Source organism: Triticum aestivum, chromosome 5B (genome assembly GCF_018294505.1).
Source record: "Triticum aestivum cultivar Chinese Spring chromosome 5B, IWGSC CS RefSeq v2.1, whole genome shotgun sequence".
NCBI lineage: Eukaryota > Viridiplantae > Streptophyta > Magnoliopsida > Poales > Poaceae > Triticum > Triticum aestivum.
This window is the reverse complement of record NC_057807.1, coordinates 496,698,036-496,720,738: the sequence shown is the minus strand read 5'-3', so window position 1 is coordinate 496,720,738 and position 22,703 is coordinate 496,698,036. Positions and strand designations below refer to the sequence as shown.

General features: G+C 45.2%; 1 pseudogene; it reads left to right on the top strand.

Moving 5' to 3' along the window:
- The first annotated feature begins 4,303 nt into the window (after nucleotides 1-4,303).
- On the top strand, nucleotides 4,304-22,191 carry LOC123114923 (dehydration-responsive element-binding protein 1B-like; annotated as a pseudogene).
- Nucleotides 22,192-22,703: the final 512 nt, after the last annotated feature.

The following is a 22,703-nucleotide window of genomic DNA, read 5'->3' as shown; positions in this document are numbered from 1 at the left end:
AAGAAACTGAGTTGCTAGAAGGGCAAACTCATGCCATATGGAGGCCGATCGATTCTTATTAATTCGGTGCTCATGAGTACGCCTATGTTTCTCTTATCGTTCTTTGAAGTCCCAGTTGGGGTTAGGAAAAGGCTGGACTTCTATCGATCCCGATTCTTCTGGCAGAGTGATGAACTAAAGAGAAAATACCGAGTCGCCAAATGGGATATCATCTGTCAACCAAAGGACCAGGGGGGCCTTGGTATTGAGAATCTTGAAGTCAAGAACAGATGTCTTCTCGGTAAGTGGTTGTATAAGTTATCAGTTGAGAATTGAGGCAACTTGGGCGCAGATTCTCCGTAGCAAGTATCTGCAATCTAAGACTTTGTCACATGTGACAGTGAGGCCGACTGACTCGCCATTTTGGAAGGGGCTTATAAGAGTCAAAGCTGCTTTATTTAATAGAACAAAGTTTATTGTCGGTAATGGCAACACCACTCGCTTCTGGGAGGATACTTGGCTTGGTGAAACGCCGTTGGCGCTTCAGTATCCGTCCCTGTATCGTATTGTTCAGCGATGGATGCTCTGGTTGCAACGATTGTGCAGTCCATTCCCCTTAATATTCAGTTTAGGAGGGTGCTTATTGGCGACCGGTGGGAAGTATGGCTTCATCTGGTGAGTAGAATGATGGACGTTCAGCTAGCTCATCAGCCTGATTAGTTGTGTTGGAAGCTTACTATGTCTGGAGAGTTCACAGTCAAGTCGATGTATATCGATGTCATTAACTCTAGTGTTATTCCTAGTTCCAAACATGTTTGGAAAGTCAAGGTTCCTTTGAAAATTAAAGTGTTTATGTGGTTTGTACATAAACAAGTCATTTTAACAAAGGATAATTTGGTTAAGCGCAACTGGACAGGATCTACTAGGTGTAGTTTTTGTGATCGGGATGAAACTATCAAGCACATATTCTTTGATTGCCCGTTGGCGAGAGGTTTGTGGCACACGGTGCAAATTGCCTTTAACATTACTCCTCCAAATTCGGTCAGTTCGTTATTTGGAACGTGGCTTGTTGGGATAGAGTCCGAAACATCTAGACACATTCGCATAGGAGTATGTGCGTTGTTATGGGCAATTTGGAACTGCAGAAATGATTTGGCTTTTAACAGAACAATAACTATTCATTTTTTGCAGGTTTTATTCCGAGCTACTGCGTTGATCCGTATGTGGTCCTTACTCACTCCGACGGAGGCCAGGGAGCGTTTGGTTACTGGATCTGTCCGGTGGGAGATGGTAGCGCGGGATATCTTCAACCGGTTTGGATGGCGGTCATGTAATAGGATAGGCGATTAGTTTACCTATCTTTGTTATGCCAACCGGTTGTGGCTTTTGGGCCTTTTGTTTTTCGCGTTGTGGCTCTTTGTGAGCTAGCCATTTATTTATTTTCAGACTATAAGACCTTGTTAAACATCCTTCTTTATCTATAAGTGTGGCCGTATGCATCGTTCTGATGAAGAGGCCGGGAGTCCCCCTTTTCGAAAAAAAGACCATAAAAATATCTATTCCTACTCTAGTGCAAAACTTTCTTTTGCCTTCTTCCAGTAATAACTGATCAAAATCAAGGCACTGAGCGCGTGACCCACCACCTCCGCGCAGCCGCGCTTACCTCCTTCCGTGCTAATGCTATGCCGGAGATCTCCACCGGCGCACCGCGGCGAACAAGAACACCAGGCCTCATCCAGCCCCCTTCTCTCTCAACGCAGCAAGTCACACTTCATGAGCTCCTCCACTAACTTTGCTCGATCCGTGGATGCCGCGTCCCCGTCTGACGACCAGGAGCAAGCGCTGCACCAAACAGTGTGGTCGGATCCGCTGAAGTGACCGCCGGGGCGCACCAAGCTCAAGGAGACGCTCCACCCGGTGTACCGTGGCCTGGCCGGGGATGGGTGTGCGAGCTGCGCGTGCACGGGACGAAGGGTTCCAGGTTCTGGCACGGGCCGCACGGCACCTTCGCCACCACTGGCGGAGCTCCCCGGTGGGCAGGGTATGGCGCCTTCCATACCTTAATTTTGAGCAAAAAAAAATTTAATACTACTATGCATTGGTCGCTAGCAGAATACGAGCTGTTAATACGTGATGGGCCCGATGTAGCGAGTGACCTGATGGGCCAATAGCCAAGGCCCGAGGCAGCCAGCCAGGTTCGAGGCTTCGAGCGTCCACGCAAGCTGAGACACAACGCACTCGAGTACTCTGTAGTCGACTACTCTGTTCTCTTCTCTCCACACCCTAATCCCTAAGCTAGCGTGGCGGCGGCGGCTTGCCAGGTTGCCAGGAGCAGGCGGGGCAGGCAACAACAGGTCAGCCAACGGCAGGGTAGGCAACGGCGACGACATTCTGGTGGGCTAGAGGGCGGCGGCACCGCGGCAGCGGCGCTCTGGGCGCAAGCGGCGCCTCCAGCCGGGGCCTAGGCAGTAGGCACCTAGTAGCAGCAACTGCAGTCCGGCCGTACGGCCGTCCGGCCACTTCTCAATCCAGGTTGCCCAAAGATGAAAAGGAAGAGGAAGGGGATAGGAAATCCAAAGGAAAGGGAAGGAGGTGATTTCTGAACTTTCCTGAAATTTTGTAGCAAAATTTTAACAGTAGCTTGAAGCCTCACATTCAAGCAGATTCTAGTGATATATTAATGTTGTGAACCCTCTGGTTATGAATTCCAGATTTGAAAAGATATTTTGAAGTGCTTGGTAGTGGCAGCAGCTCCAAATCGAACCCAAGTACCCGTGAAAGTGTCAATGTTTCGGCACATGCCACTCATCAAGATCAAGCTAGTTCGGTGGAAGTAGAGCATGAAAATTTGATGCAAACTTAACAAGTGGAAGAACAAACTACGGATTCTCTTGAAGCTATAGTGGAAGAGAATGTTGAAGTTCATGGAGTTGAAGGTATATCTGTTTTTAGTGAAGATTACATAAATGGTGATCCTGGACTTCGCATTCCACTTGATAGATTTGCCCCCAACATTAGAGATGATGTTAGATTTGCCTATATATGAATGGGTGCAACTCGACCAACTAGTTGCACTTTCCCCCCAAATAGAGATGGAAGATGCTTCCGGCCACAATGGTATAAGGACTTTGATTGGTTGGAATATAGTGTAACAAAGCATAAGGCCTATTGCTTCTATTGTTATCTTTTTAAGCATGACCGAATGGGTGATAAATTTAGGCATGATGTTTTCTCTAAATTGGGTTTTGACTGTTGGAAAAATGTGGTTGCAGCATTTCGTAAACATGTTGGTGGGCCATGTAGCATCCACAATATTTCAAAAACAGCATGTGATGATTTTAAAAATCAAGGGGCAAGTGTGAAAAGTAAAGTTACAACTTATAGCAAAGGTTCACTAGTCAAGTATGAAACTCGTGTGGATACATCTTTGGGCATTGTAAGTTATCTAGCATTGCAAGGTGAACCATTTCGTGGGCATGATGAATCCAGTACTTCTTTGAATAAGCGGTATTTTTTAGACTTACTTGATTGGGTGAAAGAAAGAATTCCAGAAGTGAAGGTTGCATTTGATGAGCTATGCCCTAAGAATGCCAAAATGACTTCCGAAAAGATTCAAAAAATCCTTGCTTCTCATTGTGCACAAGTGGTCACCAAAGCAATCAAAGAAGAGATGGGTGATCGTCTTTTCTCCGTTCTTATTGATGAGTACCGTGATATATCGGTGAAAGAACAAATGGACGTGGTAATCAGGTACTTGTTTAAGTTTTTGAAGTGTCTATGTGCTTTTTGATCATTTTGTTCTATGTAGAGTGGTCAACTAATTATATGACTTTTGTAGGTATTTGAGCAAGCAAGGAGAGACTATTGAACACTTTTTAGCTATTAAGCATGTTCCAGACACAACATCTGCTTCTCTAAAGAAGGCATTGTTGGAGGTTTTTTCTAAACATGATCTAGTTGTTGCACGACTATGAGGGCAAGGGTATGATGGGGCATCTAATATGAGAGGAGAATTCAATGACCTTCAGAAGTTAATTCGAGATGAGAACCCATATGCTTTTTATATCCATTGCTTTGCCCACCAACTGCAGTTGGTAGTTGTTGCTATTTCGAGATGCTCCAGAACTTCTCTTGTCTTGACCCAAGAAACTCCTTTTCTAGGTTCAATGTGAATAAGCTTGCTAGACTCAAAGAGATTTATCATGAAGATTTCTCGGATTATGAACGTGAACATATAGTTGATAACCTAGAGCTATTCATTATCCATATGAGAAGAACTGAAGACTTTAGAGCTTGTCATGATATTGCAAGTCTAGCTAAAAAGATGGTTGAACTTGAAAGGCATGTCATGTTTCCTGCTGTTTATCGCCTCATTGAGTTGGCATTGCTACTACCAGTAGCGACAGCAACAGTTGAAAGAGCCTTCTCATCAATGAAAATCATCAAAATTGACTTGCGTAGCAAGATGGCTGATGGCTGGCTTAATGACTTGATGGTGTGTTACATTGAGCAAGAGATCTTCAAGAGTATTGATCTCGGTAAAATTAAGGAAGATTTTCAGGAGGGTAGGGCACTGCCATTGCCTGGGTCTTGTACACGCCATTAAATGCTTCATTATCGGTATGTTTTAGGTTGTTTTCCTATTGAAACATGTCTGCAATTTCATCGTATTTGGTTATTCATTTGTAGTGTGTATTGCTAGTGTGTATTGACTCCTTTGATTCGCATGAAGAAAAATCTTAGTGAGACTTAGTCCCACCTTAAATTTTTTTCGTGGTCCGCCTCTGTTCGCCACCGCTGATGCGGCGGCGCGCGCTCTCGCGCTATCGGGCTGCGACGCCTGCCTCAACTTTGCTGACTCCGTCTATTGGATGTTGCCCGTCCTCGCGGCCGGGTCGTTCGGCTTCGGCAGCACACATGTGTTCAAGGACGCCGTGGCGACCACCGTCATGGCAGTCCAGCGCAAGCAAGCGCTTGTGTCTCCGACGGAGATGGCCGGTCGACTAAGAGAGGACGCCCATAGCAAAGTCGACGCCGCGGGCGCCGTTCATATTCAATGTCCAGTGACTTGTTGGACAAACACTGGTTTGGCGGCATATACGCGTCACTACCACGAGCTTGGCGCAGGGCATGCTCGTGGAGCCATCGGCCGACGAAGAATGGCGGGAGGGCGGCGGCGAGTAGATCGGTCTGGAGACTCCCTACAGATATGGAGCTACTTGCTCGACTAGAGCACTGTGAACTAGTGTTATTATTCTATGGAGCTAGTTATTGTAAATTAGTGCTAGAGCTAGTATTCTATGGGAAACGTAGTAATTTCAAAAAAATTCCTACGCACACGCAAGATCATGGTGATGCATAGCAATGTGAGGGGAGAGTGTGTCCACGTACCCTCGTAGACCGAAAGCGGAAGCGTTAGCACAACGCGGTTGATGTAGTCGTACGTCTTCACGATCCGTCCGATCAAGTACCGAACGCACGGCACCTCCGAGTTCTGCACACGTTCAACTCGATGACGTCCCTCGAACTCCGATCTAGCCGAGCTTTGAGGGAGAGTTCCGTCAGCACGACGGCGTGGTGAAGATGATGATGTTCTACCGACGCAGGGCTTCGCCTAAGCACCGCTACAATATTATCAAGGTGGATTATGGTGGAGGGGGGCACCGCACACGGCTAAGAGATCCAAGGGATCAATTGTTGTGTCTATGGGGTGCCCCCCTCCTCCGTATATAAAGGAGGGGAGGAGAGGGCCGGCCAGGAAGAGGAGGCGCGCCCAAGGGGGGGAGTCCTACTCCCACCGGAAGTAGGACTCCTCCTTTTCCTATTTGGAGAGGGAGAGGGAAGGAAGAGGAAGGAGGGAGGAAGGAAAGCGGGGGCAACCCCCCTCCCAATTCGGATTGGGCTTGGGAGGGTGTAGGACCTTGAAGTATGTCTAGAGGGGGGTGATTAGACTACTTGATCAATTAAACACTTAACCTTTTCCCAATTTTAGAGTTTGGCAGATTTTAGCAATCTTTGGACAAGTTAAGCAATCATCACTCAAATCAAGCAAGCATGCAAAGATTATATAGGCAGCGGAAATTAAAGCATGCAACTTGCAAGAAAGTAAAGGGAAGGTTTTGGAGGATTCAAACGCAGTTGGAGACACGTATGTTTTTGGCGTGGTTCCGATAGGTGGTGCTATCGTACATCCACGTTGATGGAGACTTTAACCCATGAAGGGTAACGGCTGCGCGAGTCCGTGGAGGGCTCCACCCACGAAGGGTCCACGAAGAAGCAACCTTGTCTATCGCACCATGGCAGTCGCCCACGAAGGACTTGCCTCATTAGCGGTAGATCTTCACGAAGTAGGCGATCTCCTTGCCCTTACAAACTCCTTGGTTCAACTCCACAATCTTGTCGGAGGCTCCCAAGTGACACCTAGCCAATCTAGGAGACACCACTCTCCAAGAAGTAGCAAATGGTGCGTTGATGATGAACTCCTTGCTCTTGTGCTTCAAATGATAGTCTCCCCAACACTCAACTCTCTCTCATAGGATTTGGATCTGGTGGAAAGAAGATTTGAGTGGAAAGCAACTTGGGGAAGGCTAGAGATCAAGATTCATGTGGTAGGAATGGAATATCTTGGCCTCAACACATGAGTAGGTAGTTCTCTCTCAAAACTGGTAAGTTGGAAGTGTAGGTTTGTTCTGATGGCTCTCTCCACGAATGAAGAGGAGGTCGAGGGGTATATATATAGCCTCCACACAAAATCTAACCGTTACACACAATTTACCAATCTCGGTGGGACCGAATCTACAAACTCGGTCAGACCGATTTAGTAAACCTAGTGACCGTTAGGATTTTCGGTGGGACCGACATGCAAATCGGTAGGACCGATATGGTTAGGGTTAGGGCATAACGTAATCTCGGTGAGACCGATTACACAAACTCGGTGAGACCGATTTTGGTAATTAGCTAACCAGAGAGTTGGTCAGGTAAACTCGGTGGGACCGATTTGCTCTTTGAGACCGAAATGTTACAAAAGGGAAATAGAGAGTTTACATTGCAATCTCGATGGGACCGATCGCTCACTTCGGTTAGACCGAAACATTACGAAGGGAAACAGAGAGATTACAATCCCATCTCGGTGAGATCGAGATCCCTATCGGTGAGACCGATTTGCCTAGGGTTTGTGGTAGTGGCTATGATATCTGAACTCGGTGGCGCCGGATAGAAAGAATTGGTGTGACCGATTTTGGCTTTAGGTTTAGGTCATATGAGGATGTGAGAAAGTAGTTGAGGGTATTTGGACCATATCACTAAGCACTTGAAGCAAGAGGCTCATTAAGCAACACCTTATCCCTCCTTGATAGTATTGGCTTTTCCTATAGACTCAATGTGATCTTCGATCACTAAAATGTAAAATGAAGAGTCTTGAGCTTTTGAGCTTGAGCCAATCCTTTGTCCTTGATATTTTGAGGGGCCCACTTTCATCATCCCTGCCATGCCATTCATTGAGCTTTCCTGAAATAATAGTCTTGGAATAGCATTAGCTCAATGAGCTATATGTTGTTATGAATTACCAAAACCACCTAGGGATAGTTGCACTTTCAATCTCCCCCTTTTTGGTAATTGATGACAACATATAGATCAAAGCTTCGACAAAAAATAATAAGATTGTAAAACATCGTCGCTTTGAGAAGTATGTGATAAGCAAGAGCTCCCCCTAAATTTGTGCATAGTTTAAGATGTGCTTTGGACTGCAAATGCACAAGGAATTAGGATCATGGGTTACTCTTCCATGTCACATACATCTTGGTGGAGCGCTCAAAATAATAAAGATTGAATACATGCACTCATCACCAAGCAAAGTGAATGATCATATAAGGATAGGTAAGATAATATCATCAAACAGGCATAAGTGTAGCTTATGATCAAACACATGATCATCAATGTCTCACATGTAATTGCATAGTATCTCAAGCAATCAAAAGCAAACAAAGTTTAACCACCAAAGCAAGAGAGAACAAAAAACAACACTCTCTCTCTCGAAGCCTATGATCTATACATTTTTCTCCCCCTTTGGCAACAAGTTACCAAAAAGTTCATAAAAATGCATAGTGCTAGATCGACTCTCAGGCTTGGTCTTCAGGTGGTGGTGGTGTCCGGATAACTCCAAGAATGAAGGCTTCAGTTGATGTACAGGGAGCTGGAGGAGTTGGTGCTGGAGCTGGTTGTCCTAGAGCTATAGGACTGTTGCTGGTGCAGATGATGTGGCTCTAGTGTCTGTCACAGGCACGGCAGCTGACCTCTGAGCTCTAGGCCCTCTGGCAAATGCATCAGTGGATATCTTGCCCTTCCTCTCCTGCATGTCTTCCTGAAGCTGCTCCACAACTGACTGAATCTCAGTTACTTTGACATCAAGATCATAGAATTTTTGTTCCATGATTCTTTCCAGGCTCTCCTGGTTTTGAGTTAGGGTGACCAACCCCTTCTCAATCCTCAGTGTTGATACTATCAAGTAACCAAGCTGCTCCTGTCTGTTCTTCAAGAAATACTCAGATGCCTCCTCTTGAGTTGGCATCTTGGCAGCCTTCTCTTTCCTTGCCTTCTCCTTCTTCTCTTGAGCTTGCACTAATGATGGTTCATTCTCAGTCATGACAACTTGATTGTCCTCAAAGTCTGGATAAAGAGAAAAATGTTCCTTATCCAACAGATATTTGCCTGTGCCCATCTTTGAGTTTATCAACTCCTGAATCTGTGGGGCATATCCACAACTTCTCTTCTGGTCTGCTGTAGTCCTCTTAATGGTCTCAACCATAAGGCTCATGACTTTGAATTTCTGTGGCACATCAAATATATGCAGCAAGTTGATAGCATGCCCTCTAATCATGTTGTGGTCACCTGACTTGGGAAAAAGAGTGTGACTTAGGATCCAGTTGATCGTAGGCAGCCCTGACAGAAGAAAGTGGACTGATCCAAACGAGAAAGTCTCAAGAGCTTTGTCTGGGATCTCCTTGTACATATGTGTCATAGTATTGTGTCCCATTTTCTTCTTGTCATATACATCCAAGTCATCTTCACTCTCCTTGGGGGCATTGATCAGGCTAGCCCATTCTTCTATGGTTGACTAGTACCTCGTACCTTCTGACATCCACACTATCCTGCCATCTGGATAGAAGTGTGATGTGGAGTAGAATTGCATAATGAGTTCATCATTCCAGTTGGTGAGCTTCTGCCCAACAAAATCTGCAACTCCACAAGCTTCAAAACTGTCATACACTCCAGGATAGTGTTCCTCATTCTCCTTCATGTAGGTCCAGTCGACCCACCTCATATCACACACTATGGGCTTCTTGTCCAACAAGATTGTCTCATAGAAGTCCTGTTGTTCCTTTGTATGGAACCTGTAATCAACAGCAGTCCTTCTCCTGGTAGCATATGGATATGTCATCCTCCATAGCCTCAACCCTGAGTCTCTCCTGATATTCATGTCCTCAGCCACAGGATGAGCATCATTGTGGTCTGGAATCTTGGGCTTTAGCTTCCTCAGGACTTGTCCTTCATCCTCTTCATCATCAGCAACTTCAGGCACTGGGGCCTTGTTCTTCTCAGCAGCTGGAATACTCCTGGTATTCCTCTTTGGTGCATTCTTGGGCTTGGGGGCAGCTTTGGGTGCTTCTTTGAGCTTTGATGTTGCATCCCCTGATCTTATAGCATCACCCATAAGCTTATGTCTCTTGGGTGCTGGTGCAGCAACCTCTTCTTCCTCTTCCATCATGGAAGGTTGACCAACAACTCTGGCCATGATCTTCTTGACCTTTTCCTTCCTTTTCTTTCCTTCTGCAGCTGGCTCTTTGGGATCAGGCTTTTCAGGTACTTGAGTTGATGCTCTGGCTTTGGACATTGGCTATCTTCCTGCTGGCCTTTTGATCTTCATGCCTGGCTTTACTGCAGTTGAGTTGTGCACCTTTTTGAGCTCTACCTTCTTGGAAGTAGCCTCACCTTCAACAGCCACATAATCCTCATCCTCAGAGTCTGAAGTTCTCTTCCTTCTTGCTCTTGTGGCTGCTTTGGGCAAGTTGCTTGGAGTGCTTCTGCTCCCATCATCTGAGCTGCTAGAGGGACTAGTGCCCTCACTCATGTGAATCTGCTCTGCTGACTTGTTCTGACTATCACTTTGGTCTGACATACTGCAAATCACTGATTGTTGACCCTGTGAGTAGTTATAGATGAGATAGAATGGATGAGCATCACAAAATGCAGAGATTTTTGCAAAAGAATGATTCAAAAAACTTAGTTTTAGTTTCCACAGAAAGCATTTCGGATCTACCGATTTTCAAACTCGGTGATACCGAAGCAGTTTTGGAACCTAAAATAGTGAACTCGGTCAGACCGAGTCACAGTTCGGTGGCACCAAGACTGCTAGGGTTTCACAAAGTCCTAAAATCGGTCACACCAATTTGTAATTCTCGGTCAGACTGAGAGTTACTAGTGCAATGGCGTTAGCCAAATCGGTGGGACCGAGTTTTTCAACTCGGTGGTTCCGAGATGGTTTCGGCGGAAACCTAACCCTAAATTCTTAAATCACATCTATTCTAAGGATCATATTAACTGGATAGGAGTGTTTCAATCGTGGCAAGATACATGATGAACACAATGTGCTAGGAATCAGACGAAGATAGCACTATGATCGAGTCCATACCCTAGCTCGGCGATGAACTCGCTACGGCGGCAACGGCGGGGGTGAAATCCGTTGATGGTGGCGGAGACCAGCGACAGGAGGCGGCTGGCGACGAGGAGACGATCCGGAGACCCTGGAGGCAGAGTGAGCAATGTGCGGGCGAAGGGGTTTGGAGGAATTTCCAAATTTTAGCCCGTGACTATATATAGCCCGACCCTGTCGGTGTGACCGAGTGGAACAACTCGGTGACACCGAGATGCATAACTGTATACAGTTACTGCAACTCGATGGGACCGAAAAGTTCAAATCGGTTGCATCGAGATTGAAAACCTAGATCGACTTAGTGATCTCGGTGGGACCGAAATGGAGGAATCGGTCAGACCGAGAATCACAAAGAAGTTTTGGAAGTTTAAGTCTCTGACGAATCAGGGACTCCGAGTGCTCCTCACACAGAGTGGTTCGAATCTGACTTGATCAAATTTTGTGATGTAGCATGAATAGAGTTTGAGACGAGAAAAGCATAGATAGCTAGAGAAGGTTCTTAGGCATTCTTGTCCATCCACTTGGCCAAAAAAAAGAAACCAATCAATCAAAACAACAAGTGGATGTCCTCGAATGAGTAAAATATGCAACCAACATGCTCACACAATAAAATGACAAATGAAATATGTGGCAAAACATGCACAACCAAATCTAGCATCTATCAAACAATTGGCGATGACTAGGTCATCTATATATGAGTATATTAACTTAGGAGTCAAATGAGAACATTTGATCATAGGTCATACTCATCGTTTAAGCTCAAGTGGGGTTACCACTTTTACATAATGCATTGATGTGTTCACGCCATTAGAGTTGCTTTGACTCAATCCTTAGAGTTAAGCTTGCCCTAGATGTGAGATCCCCTTTTAGAGGAATGAACTAACCTCGGGTTTTGTCGATGATGACTTCATGTAGGTGTTGAAGATGTGAATGCTCAATGTTGATGTAGATCATTTGGAGCAATCCTTTGGAGTGAGTTGCACTTTCAACATACCTACATGGGTTAGTCCCACAAGGAACAAAACAAGAATATCCATAGACATAGAGTGATGCACACACAAGATGATGTCCATGAAATCATTAGGTTACCTTGTCCCTTGCCTTACCAACATGAGGATTTGTGACTCCTTGAATTAGTGCAAGATGTGGAAGTTGATTGCACTTGTTCTTGCCATAATGATATGAGTGAAGAATGTTGGCGGAGTCACCCTCAAGAACTCTCTAGTTCTTCTTCTTCGGGATCCACATCATCTTGATGGGAATCCTTGGAGTTGTAGTTGTACTTGATGAAGTAAAACTTGATGTAGTCTTGGGAACCCACTTGACCAAGGCCTTGGGTGCTTCTTCAAATGCATCAATCTCCTCTTGAAGCTTGTCCTTGCCTTTGTTCTTGTGGTCTTGTGGTGGAAGATCATCTTGCGTTTGTGTTCCCTTGAAGTAAGTAGGATCATACTTCTCTTGTTGAGGAACAAACTTCGTCTTGGGGTATTGATCTTCTTCCCACTCAACTCCATTGGCATTGAACTTTCGTTCAAAACCAACACCTTGATTCTTCCGGTGCCTTCCTTGCTTGCGTACAATTTCCTCGAATTGCTTACTCCCGGCAAGACTCTTGTATACACCTTTCTCTATAATTCCCTTCAATAAGCTATTTTCTTGCTCAAGGGTAACTTGGCTAAGAGAATCATTAGTGGAATCAAGAGAACTACTAGAAGCAACAATATTTAATTTAGCATAATCATTGTTACTACTAGAGGAAGAATCTTTCTTGTTCTTGTTACTAGACTTGACTTGAGGCATGTAAGTGGATAAGAGTAAACGCTTGGCAATATAAGAAGAACTTTTCTTGCGAAGATCATCATTGATTGCCTTTAAGAACTCATGCTCTTGCTCAAGATTGAGCTTTTCAAAGTGTAACTTCTCATGAGCCCTTAAAAGTTCTCGATGATTCTTGAAGATAGTTTCATGAGCTAACTTAAGAGTGTTTAGTTCTTTAGTTAGAAGCTCAATCTTCTCCTTATCATTGTCATTCGTTTTATCTTGTTTAGCATGATTAATTGACATTCCATCATAGTATTCATCACTAGAGTTGTCAACAAGTAAATCATCATCACCTAGCAAGTCATCTTCATCAACATACTCGGGATGTGTTACCTTTGGACCTTTGGCCATGAAGCATCTTCCAATTCCTTCATTTGGTGAGTCAAATATGTCGTAGGAGTTGGTTGACACAAGTGCTAGACCGGCAACACCTTCATCTTGAGTATATTCGGAGTCGGAGTGATAGCTTCTCTCGGAGTGATGGTCGAAGTCGGAGTCGGATACCCATTCACCAACATGAGCTTGATGTCTTCGTTTTGTGTAGCTCCTTGATGACTTGTCCTTCCTTTCCGAATCCTTGCTTCTCCGTGAGGGTCTTCGTTCATAACGATCATCTCTACTCCTCTCTCTTGGTGGTGATTCTTCTCTTCTACTTCTTCTTTTAGGAGAATCTTCTCTTCCTTTGTAGGGTGCCGTACACTCATTGGAATAGTGTCCGAGTCTCCCACAATTGTAGCAATTGCTCTCTCGACTAGAAGATCTTTTGTCATTGTATGACCTTGACTTGGAGCTTCTTTCTTTGCTTCTACTCTTGTAGAATTTGTTGAAGTTCTTCACCATTAAGCTCAATTCTTCATTGAAGGTTTATTTCTCACTTGATGATGTGGGGGCTTCACATGAGGCTTTGTAAGCACCACTTGACTTGTTGTGAAGTTCTTCCTTATCCTTAAGTGACATCTCATGAGCAACAATTCTTCCAGTGACTTCTGTTGGCTTGAGATCTTTGTAGTTTGGCATCATTTGGATCAATGTGCACACGGTATCATATTTTCCATCCAATGCTCTTAGGATCTTCTTGATGATGAATCTATCGGTCATCTCTTCACTCCCTAAGCCGACAATCTCATTTGTGATAAGAGCAAGCCTAGAGTACATTTCAGCGACACCTTCACCATCCTTCATTTTGAACTTGTCAAGCTGACTTTGGAGCACATCCAACTTGGATTCCTTGACGGAGTCGGTACCTTCATGCATATCAATCAAAGTGTCCCAAATTTCCTTTGCATTCTCAAGACGGCTGATTTTGTTGAATTCTTCGGGGCACAATCCGTTGAAGATGATATCATAAGCTTGAGCGTTGTATTGCAGCATCTTCAATTCTTCCGCATTAGCTTCACGGTTCGGCTCTCTCCCATCAAAGAATTCACCTTGCAAGCCAATACAAATAATAGCCCAAACGGCGGGGTTATGTCCGAGAATATGCATTTTCATCTTATGTTTCCAACTAGCAAAATTAGTGCCATCAAAGTAAGGACCTCTACGGTGATAATTTCCCTCGCTAGACGCCATACTCTCCTAGGTTGTGAACCCAAGGCTATGACCACCAAAAGCTATGGGAATCAAAGCAAATGGAGACCAAGGCTCTGATACCACTTGTAGGACCTTGAAGTATGTCTAGAGGGGGGTGATTAGACTACTTGACCAATTAAAAACTTAACATTTTCCCAATTTTAGAGTTTGGAAGATTTTAGCAATCTTTAGACAAGTCAAGCAATCATCACTCAAATCAAGCAAGCATGCAAAGAGTATATAGGCAGCGGAAATTAAAGCATGCAACTTGCAAGAAAGTAAAGGGAAGGGTTTGGAGGATTCAAACGCAGTTGGAGACACGGATGTTTTTGGCGGGGTTCCGGTAGGTGGTGCTATCGTACATCCACGTTGATGGGGACTTCAACCCACGAAGGGTAATGGCTGCGCGAGTCCACGAAGGGTCCACCAAGAAGCAACCTTGTCTATCCCACCATGGTCGTCGCCCACGAAGGACTTGCCTCACTAGAGGTAGATCTTCACGAAGTAGGCGATCTCCTTGCCCTCACAAACTCCTTGGTTCAACTCCACAATCTTGTCGGAGGCTCCCAAGTGACACCTAGCCAATCTAGGAGACACCACTCTCCAAGAAGTAACAAATGGTGCGTTGATGATGAACTCCTTGCTCTTGTGCTTCAAATGATAGTCTCCCCAACACTCAACTCTCTCTCATAGGATTTGGATCTGGTGGAAAGAAGATTTGAGTGGAAAGCAACTTGGGGAAGGCTAGAGATCAAGATTCATGTGGTAGGAATGGAATATCTTGGCCTCAACACATGAGTAGGTAGTTCTCTCTCAGAACTGGTAAGTTGGAAGTGTAGGTTTGTTCTGATGGCTCTCTCCATGAATGAAGAGGAGGTGGAGGGGTATATATATAGCCTCCACACAAAATCTAACTGTTACACACAATTTACCAATCTCGGTGGGACCGAATCAACAAACTCGGTCAGACGGATTTAGTGAACCTAGTGACCGTTAGGATTTTCGGTGGGACTGACATGCAACTCAGTAGGACCGATATGGTTAGGGTTAGGGCATAATGTAATCTCGGTGAGACCGATTACACAAACTCGGTGAGACCGATTTTGGTAATTAGCTACCAGAGAGTTGGTCAGGTAAACTCGGTGGGACCGATTTTCACTTTTCGGTGAGACCGAAATGTTACAAAAGGGAAACAGAGAGTTTACATTGCAATCTCGGTGGGACCGGTCGCTCACTTCAGTTAGACCGAAACATTACGAAGGGAAACAGAGAGATTACAATCCCATCTCGGTGAGACCGAGATCCCTATCGATGAGACCGATTTGCCTAGGGTTTGTGGCAGTGGCTATGACATCTGAACTCGGTGGCGCTGGATAGAAAGAATCGGTGTGACCGATTTTGGCTTTAGGTTTAGGTCATATGAGGATGTGAGGAAGTAGTTGAGGGTATTTGGAGCATATCACTAAGCACTTGAAGCAAGAGGCTCATTAAGCAACACCTCATCCCTCCTTGATAGTATTGGCTTTTCCTATAGACTCAATGTGATCTTGGATCACTAAAATGTAAAATGAAGAGTCTTGAGCTTTTGAGCTTGAGCCAATCCTTTGTCCTTGATATTTTGAGGGGTCCACTTTCATCATTCATGCCATGCCATTCATTGAGCTTTCGTGAAATAATAATCTTGGAATAGCATTAGCTCAATGAGCTATATGTTGTTATGAATTACCAAAACCACCTAGGGATAGTTGCACTTTCAGAGGGGCTCCCTTGCTCCTTTCCCCTCCTTTCCACTAAAGCCCATTAAGGCCCATATACCTCCCGGGGGGTTCCGATAACCTCCCATGCTCCGGTATTGTCCCAATCTCACCCGGAACCATTCTGGTGTCCAAATATAGTCGTCGAGTATATCGATCTTTTTGTCTCGACCATTTCGAGACTCCGCGTCATGTCCGTGATCACATCCGGGACTCCGAACTACCTTCGGTACATCAAAACACATAAACTCATAATATAATCGTCATCGAACTATAAGCGTGCAGACCCTACGGGTTCGAGAACTATGTAGACATGACCGAGACACGTCTCCAGTCAATAACCAATAGCAGAACCTGGATGCTCATATTGGCTCCCACATGGTCTACGAAGATCTTTATCGGTCAAACCGCATAACAACATACGTTGTTTCCTTTGTCATTGGTATGTTACTTGCCCGAGATTCGATCGTCGGTATCTCAATACCTAGTTCAATCTCGTTACCGGCAAGTCTCTTTACTCGTTACGTAATGCATCATCCCGTAACTAACTCATTAGCTACATTACTTGCAAGGCTTATAGTGATGTGCATTACCGAGAGGGCCCAGAGATACCTCTTCGACAATCAGAGTGACAAATCCTAATCTCGAAATACGTCAACTCAACAAGTACCTTTGGAGACACCTGTAGAGCACCTCTATAATCACCCAGTTACGTTGTGACGTTTGGTAGCACACAAAGTGTTCCTCCGATAAGCGGGAGTTACATAATCTCATAGTCATAGGAACATGTATAAGTCATGAAGAAAGCAATAACAACATACTTAACGATCAAGTGCTAAGCTAACGGAATGGGTCAAGTCAATCACATCATTCTCCTAATGATGTGATCTCATTAATCAAATGACAGCTCATGTCTATGGTTAGGAAACTTAACCATCTTTGATTTAATGAGCTAGTCAAGTAGAGGCATATTAGTGACACTATGTTTGTCTATGTATTCACACATGTATTATGTTTCCGGTTAATACAATTCTAGCATGAATAATAAACATTTATCATGAAATAAGGAAATAAATAATAACTTTATTATTGCCTCTAGGGCATATTTCGTTCATGTGCACTCCATGAAGGAGCAGTAAAACCGCTTGCATGAGCGGTACAACCGCTTGGGTGGCAATTGCACTATTTAGACTTGGAGTTTTCTCCTTGAAACGGATAGGAAGGAATATGTGGGTGTAATATGAATTAGTGGACGTGTTTTGATTTCATGCGTACCTTAGGATGCAGAACCCCTCTTTATAGCACAGATTTTCTATGACCAAAGAAATAAACGCGTACCTTATGAAGGAATATGTGGATAGGAAGGAAATGTCATCTTCGCTCTTTTCCTTACAGAGGGGTGCCTAACCGTTTTGTGCTATATATGCATGCTTGTATAGCTCAAGCACGCGGTTAGCCCACAAACTACGTTGTCATAAACACCAAAACACCTAAGGCGGGAAATGCCCTTGCAGTTGTGTTTTGCATGAGAGATTGCATGAATGAGCTAATTAAGGTGAAGGCTACCAAACGCGAGAACGATCACTCACAAGGGGGAGTCGAGATGTGCAAGGCGTGTGTCAATACAAAATTGAGGAATGCATACCACATCATCTTCTCGGAGGCCAACGATATGCAGAGCGCGCTCGAATGCCGACTCGTAGAAGACCAGAATTGACCTCGAATGGTCGCCGCAATAGGTGACATCTCTGATCCCGAGTGAGAGAGCCTGATGTGGATGTGTCATGTGGATAATTCCTGCGGAGAATGTCTCCACCACCACCGGATTCCGCTATGTCTTCTGCAGCCGCCTTGCCATCCTCTTGAATAGGTACCTAGTCTTGATTAGTTTTAATTTCCTAAGTTAGAACTATAGACGATGAATTTCCCCAAGTTAAAGTCGTATATTATGATTTCCATCTCTTTACACCCACAAGCTTCAAGCTTCGAGAGACTGCGAGTATTTGTGCTGCAGGTGGCACCAGCGAGCGGCGGGTGGCAAATAATGTCAAATTTGTTCATGATGGTGGTATTACCAATTAATATTAAGGCTAGTTTCATTAGGTTCTAGAGTTACTGTAGTATGATTTACCTCTAATTTGGTCTGGACTTGCTCTTTATATATAGTTCTAGCTTTGGACTCGGTTCAGTTTTGTTTGGATTTGTAAGACTATGAACTCTAGTCATCTGTTCGTGATCAGTGTGTCATCCATAATGATATGTGTCATTTCGTGTTGACATGTACCCATGATGATTAATTTGGAACTTGTAAAAAAATCAATTGATGTAAATTGATAAGTGACGGGCATGATCATCCGCCCGCCACTGCTGTTTACTCTACCAGTGGCGGGCGGGCCATGTTAACAGTGGTGGGAGAAGGGCCCCATCCCTCACTGATGGATCTTTTACGCCCTTCACTGCTAGACCGTTCTACATTAGTGTCGACGTTGGTATTTCTTTTCGGTCCAATTTTTTTTGACTGATTCTCGTATAATCTTGATAATCGATGATGGTTTTTCAATACCTGTTGGAGATACTCTAACGTCGCACTCTGGGGCGAACCAATCTGTGGTTGGATGGTTAGAGAGACTGTGTATCCCCAGCCCATTAGGGTTCAAGTCCCGGTGCTCGCATTAATTCCTGGATTTATTTCAGAATTTTGGGCGATGTGCATTCAGTGGAAGGAGACGTTTCCATCGACGATGAGGTGCCTACGGTGACTTCATAAATTTCAAGATGATATGCCGGCTCAGTCTGTCGGAGGTGCTCATAGGGGTAGGGTGTGCGTATGTATGCGTACATAAGGGTGAGTGTATGTGCAAGTATATGAGCGCTTTGCGTATGTACTGTGTTAAAAAAAATGCGGCGCTCTAACGGGCCTTCGTCCTCAATGCTATGTCCAACAGGTCCAAGAAGACGTGATATTTATACGTTTGTTTATTTCTTTACTAGTACAAATGCCCGTGCGTTGCACCGGGTGAAAAAAGTCTGAACATGCTCCACGTGGCATTACACAACACTTCTTATGCCCTAATGGCATTTGTCGGGGCCTAATTCAGATCCACGGTCTCATCCCATGAAAGAGTAGTTGTGCATGAAACGGTCTTTCAAGCTAATTTATTTTTCCTTTTAATAAAAACACGTTTTTTAAAGGTGTTTTTGTTTGTAATTTTTCAGAATATAAAAAGTTGATTCAATTTTTTGGTGACAAACATTTTTTCCAAAATTATATTTCAGTTATATTTTTTTGCACTATTTTCCGGCTTCGCCCAACCAAAAGGACTTGACCAACACGCATAGACAACATGCTCTCTCTCTCTCTCTCCCTCTTCCTTCCTCTTTGTTACTTACGAAAAGATGTACAGACTCGATCTCCCTTGCCGTAGTACCAGGGTTTACAAAATATAATAAAATCAGCAGAACGTTAAGCACCGATCAGGCTGAAGCCTAGCATCATTACACAACGTATGCGTTAATTGAAATAAAATTCAGACAAAGTGCTGAAATAAATCAAAACCTAATGTATGTTTGTTCTGCTAAACTTCAGATTGCTTCGAAGGAAAATATGAATACAGCCAACTTGTCTTGCTTTATTTTCAGGGCTCACTGTTTCCATTAAGATGGACAATGCTAACATAAGCAGAACAGAATGTGACTAAGCGACAACGAATGCACTATCTTTAGGAAAACATTCAGCAATCAATTGCAAAGACGCAGCATGGATAAATACCTTCACTCTTCCAAGTAGTTCATCATATCTCCGATGTCCTTCTTGCAAAAATCTTTTTCTACAGTTGAAAGGACCCCTTACTTATTTCTGTGTTCAAGCTCATTAACTGCTGAATTATACAAATAACATGTAAGATTTTATCTCTCCTTATTAAAGCATTGACAATAAAATCTAGAATATCTCCTTATTTACATGAATCTAATGCAACTTCAAGCATGTCCAATACACTCGTAATGTTAAATCCAATTTTCTCCTTCTGACTCAAATATTAAGAAGTATTCGATAGCATCAGGCTGAAGGAATCAAACAGACCTTGCGCCGTTGAACGATAAAAAATATTCATTGATCTGTGGAGGTGGCCAGCTTGTAAATACATCTGGATAATCAGATGGACAGTCCACTCACTGCGTTGTTATCATCCAACAAAAGCAGCAACGATTCACCAAATTCGCCTTGGCCGTGCATATGAGGATCTGCAAGTATGGGTTGAGAAGGAACAACATTAATCAGCAAGAGCCAACATGAACAAATTCGCTGCAATCTTCCATGCCCGTATAAACAGATGAGACATGAACTTGAGGACATTTTTTTTATACCACAAAATCTGGTGTTAGTATTGCTGAACAACAGATGCACGTACACGAAGGTTGATCCTTTATTGATTCCTAACGCGCTGAGGCTGCTCGCTTATCCTCTTCACCTCGCCATCCCGTTTCAACGCCTTCGTACACACAACCCCGCCACCGTAGCCCCTGGCCAGCGCTGCCTAGCTTGGCTCCACACGGCCGCCGCGCAGCCGTCGGCGCGAGGGACTGAGGCACTGTCCTAGGTGTCTTGGTAGCCAGCGTCGTGGTGGGCTCGGTAGAGCACGGGGCGCTTTAGTTGGGCACGGCGAGCGGCACCGTGGGGGCTGAGCGAGACGTACGGCAAGAAAATTCGATGGAGGGCATCAATCAAGAACGTCCGTGCAGCCGCCGCTCCATCCGCTAACGCAACTACTGAGGCGGCTGCGCACAGCCGTGGCTCCCATCCACTCTCGCAAACGCTCGAGCCATTGCAGCCGCCGCTCGGATTGTCAGCCTCGTTAGCTTGGGCGGGACCGTAGATGGAGGCACCGGCGAGGTGAGGCGGGGAGGGGCGACGGCGGGCTGTAGCGGGAGCGGCGGTGGATCCGCAGCAGCGAGCGGGGTGGGGCGACGGCGGACTGTAGCGGGGGCGGCGGCGGTGGAACCGCTGGTGAGAAGGAGACTGCGGAGCCCTCAGCCACGTACGAAACAATTTTATTTTCGCTTACGATCGTGCCATCGAGACTGCGGGTTGATTCTTGAAGAGTCAGGGACCTTTGTGTAAAAAATGCGCGACGGTGAGCGACTCAATCCGTACTTAAGGAAGAGATTGCGGCCACAAAGATGCTACCTCCATTTCCTTATACAAGGCCACTATTAAAAATACATTTTGCATCAATACAAGACCATCAACAGTAATCGAGGCAAAAATTAATGATGTTTTCTCATACTACCAATTTTTTAATACTTACATGCATGTAGTCACAATGACACTTAGCCACTTCCTTCTCATTCATTCGTTGCATGCTTATGGTCTATTAACGATCCCGGTTAACGAAAAGAAAAATTGACTTGTAAATGAGTCATTAAATTTTGTCCTGGTACCTGTAATATGAATATGTTTCGCCCAGCTCGATATTTATTGATCTCTCAAAATTAAAAATATCTAGTACTAGTTCAGCGCAAAACTTGCTTTTGCCTTCTTCCAGTCCAGTAACTTTATATCCAAACAAGGCACTGAGCGCGTGACCCACCACCTCCGCATAGCGGCGCTAATGCTATGCCGGCGCTGTCCATCCGAGCGCCGCGGCGAACAAGTACACCCGGCCGGCCTCATCCAGCCACCGTCTCTCTTAACGCAGCAGGTCCCACTTCATGAGCTCCTCCACTAGCTTCGACCGAAACATGGACGCCGCATCCCCGCCCGACGACTAGGAGCAAGGGCCGCACCGGACGGTGTGGTCAGAGCCGACGGAGCGGCCGCCGGGGCGCACCAAGTTCAAGGAGACGCGCCACCCGGTGTACCGTAGCGTGCGGCGCCGTGGCCTGGCCGGGCGGTGAGTGTACCAGCTGCGCGTGCACGGGACGATGGTGTCAAGGCTCTGGCACGGCACCTTCGCCACCGCTAAGACGGCGGCGCGCGCGCGCGCTCGCGCTCTCGGCTCTCCGGCCGCAACGCCTGCCTCAGCTTTGCCTACTCCGCCTGTTGGATGCTGGCATGCTGCCCGTTCTCGCGGCAGGGTCGTTCGGCTTCGGCAGTGCACATGTGATCAAGGACGCCGCGGCCATCGCCGCGTGGCGGTCCAGCGCAAGCAACCGCTTGTGTCTCCGACGGAGATAGCCGACTAAGACGAGGACGCCCATAGCTAGCCGACGCCGAGCAAGCTGTCCATATTCCATGTCCAACGACTTGTTGGACGAACTCTGGTTTGGCGGCATGGACGCGCCATACTACGCGAGGTTGGCGCAGGGCATGCTCGTGGAGCCATAGGCCGGCGGAGATTGGCGGGAGGACGTCGGCGAATAGAGCGGCCTGGAGACGCCCTTTGGATATGGAGCTTGCTCGAGTAGAGTAGCGTAAACTAGTGCTATTATTCTATGGAGCTAGTGCTTGCTTCAATGTTCGTGTAAATTAGTGCTAGCATTATACGTACATACTACTCATGTTTCTGTTCTTCCAAGTATGACAAGAAACAGAGTAGGCATGGAGGGCAATTTTTCCCCAATGTGTTCATTCACATATCGAGAAAGTTTCCGGATTCTATTTTTGGGAAGGACTCGTCTGCACTTCACCACTTCCTCTTATCAGTAACCAATAAAGGGTGTATACTCTTCTATCGTAATAAAGGTGAATAGTGCGTCATTATTGGTCCAGAACTCGAGTGAACACGGACTCTATGAATCCAAATAAACGTTATATTGTATATATAAAAAGCTTACATGAACGAGCAAATGACACACAGAAGTGTGTTACACCAAATAATGGGTTGCCAAAGGAAAATCCAAATAATGCAGAAAGAAATTGCTGATCTTGTTTT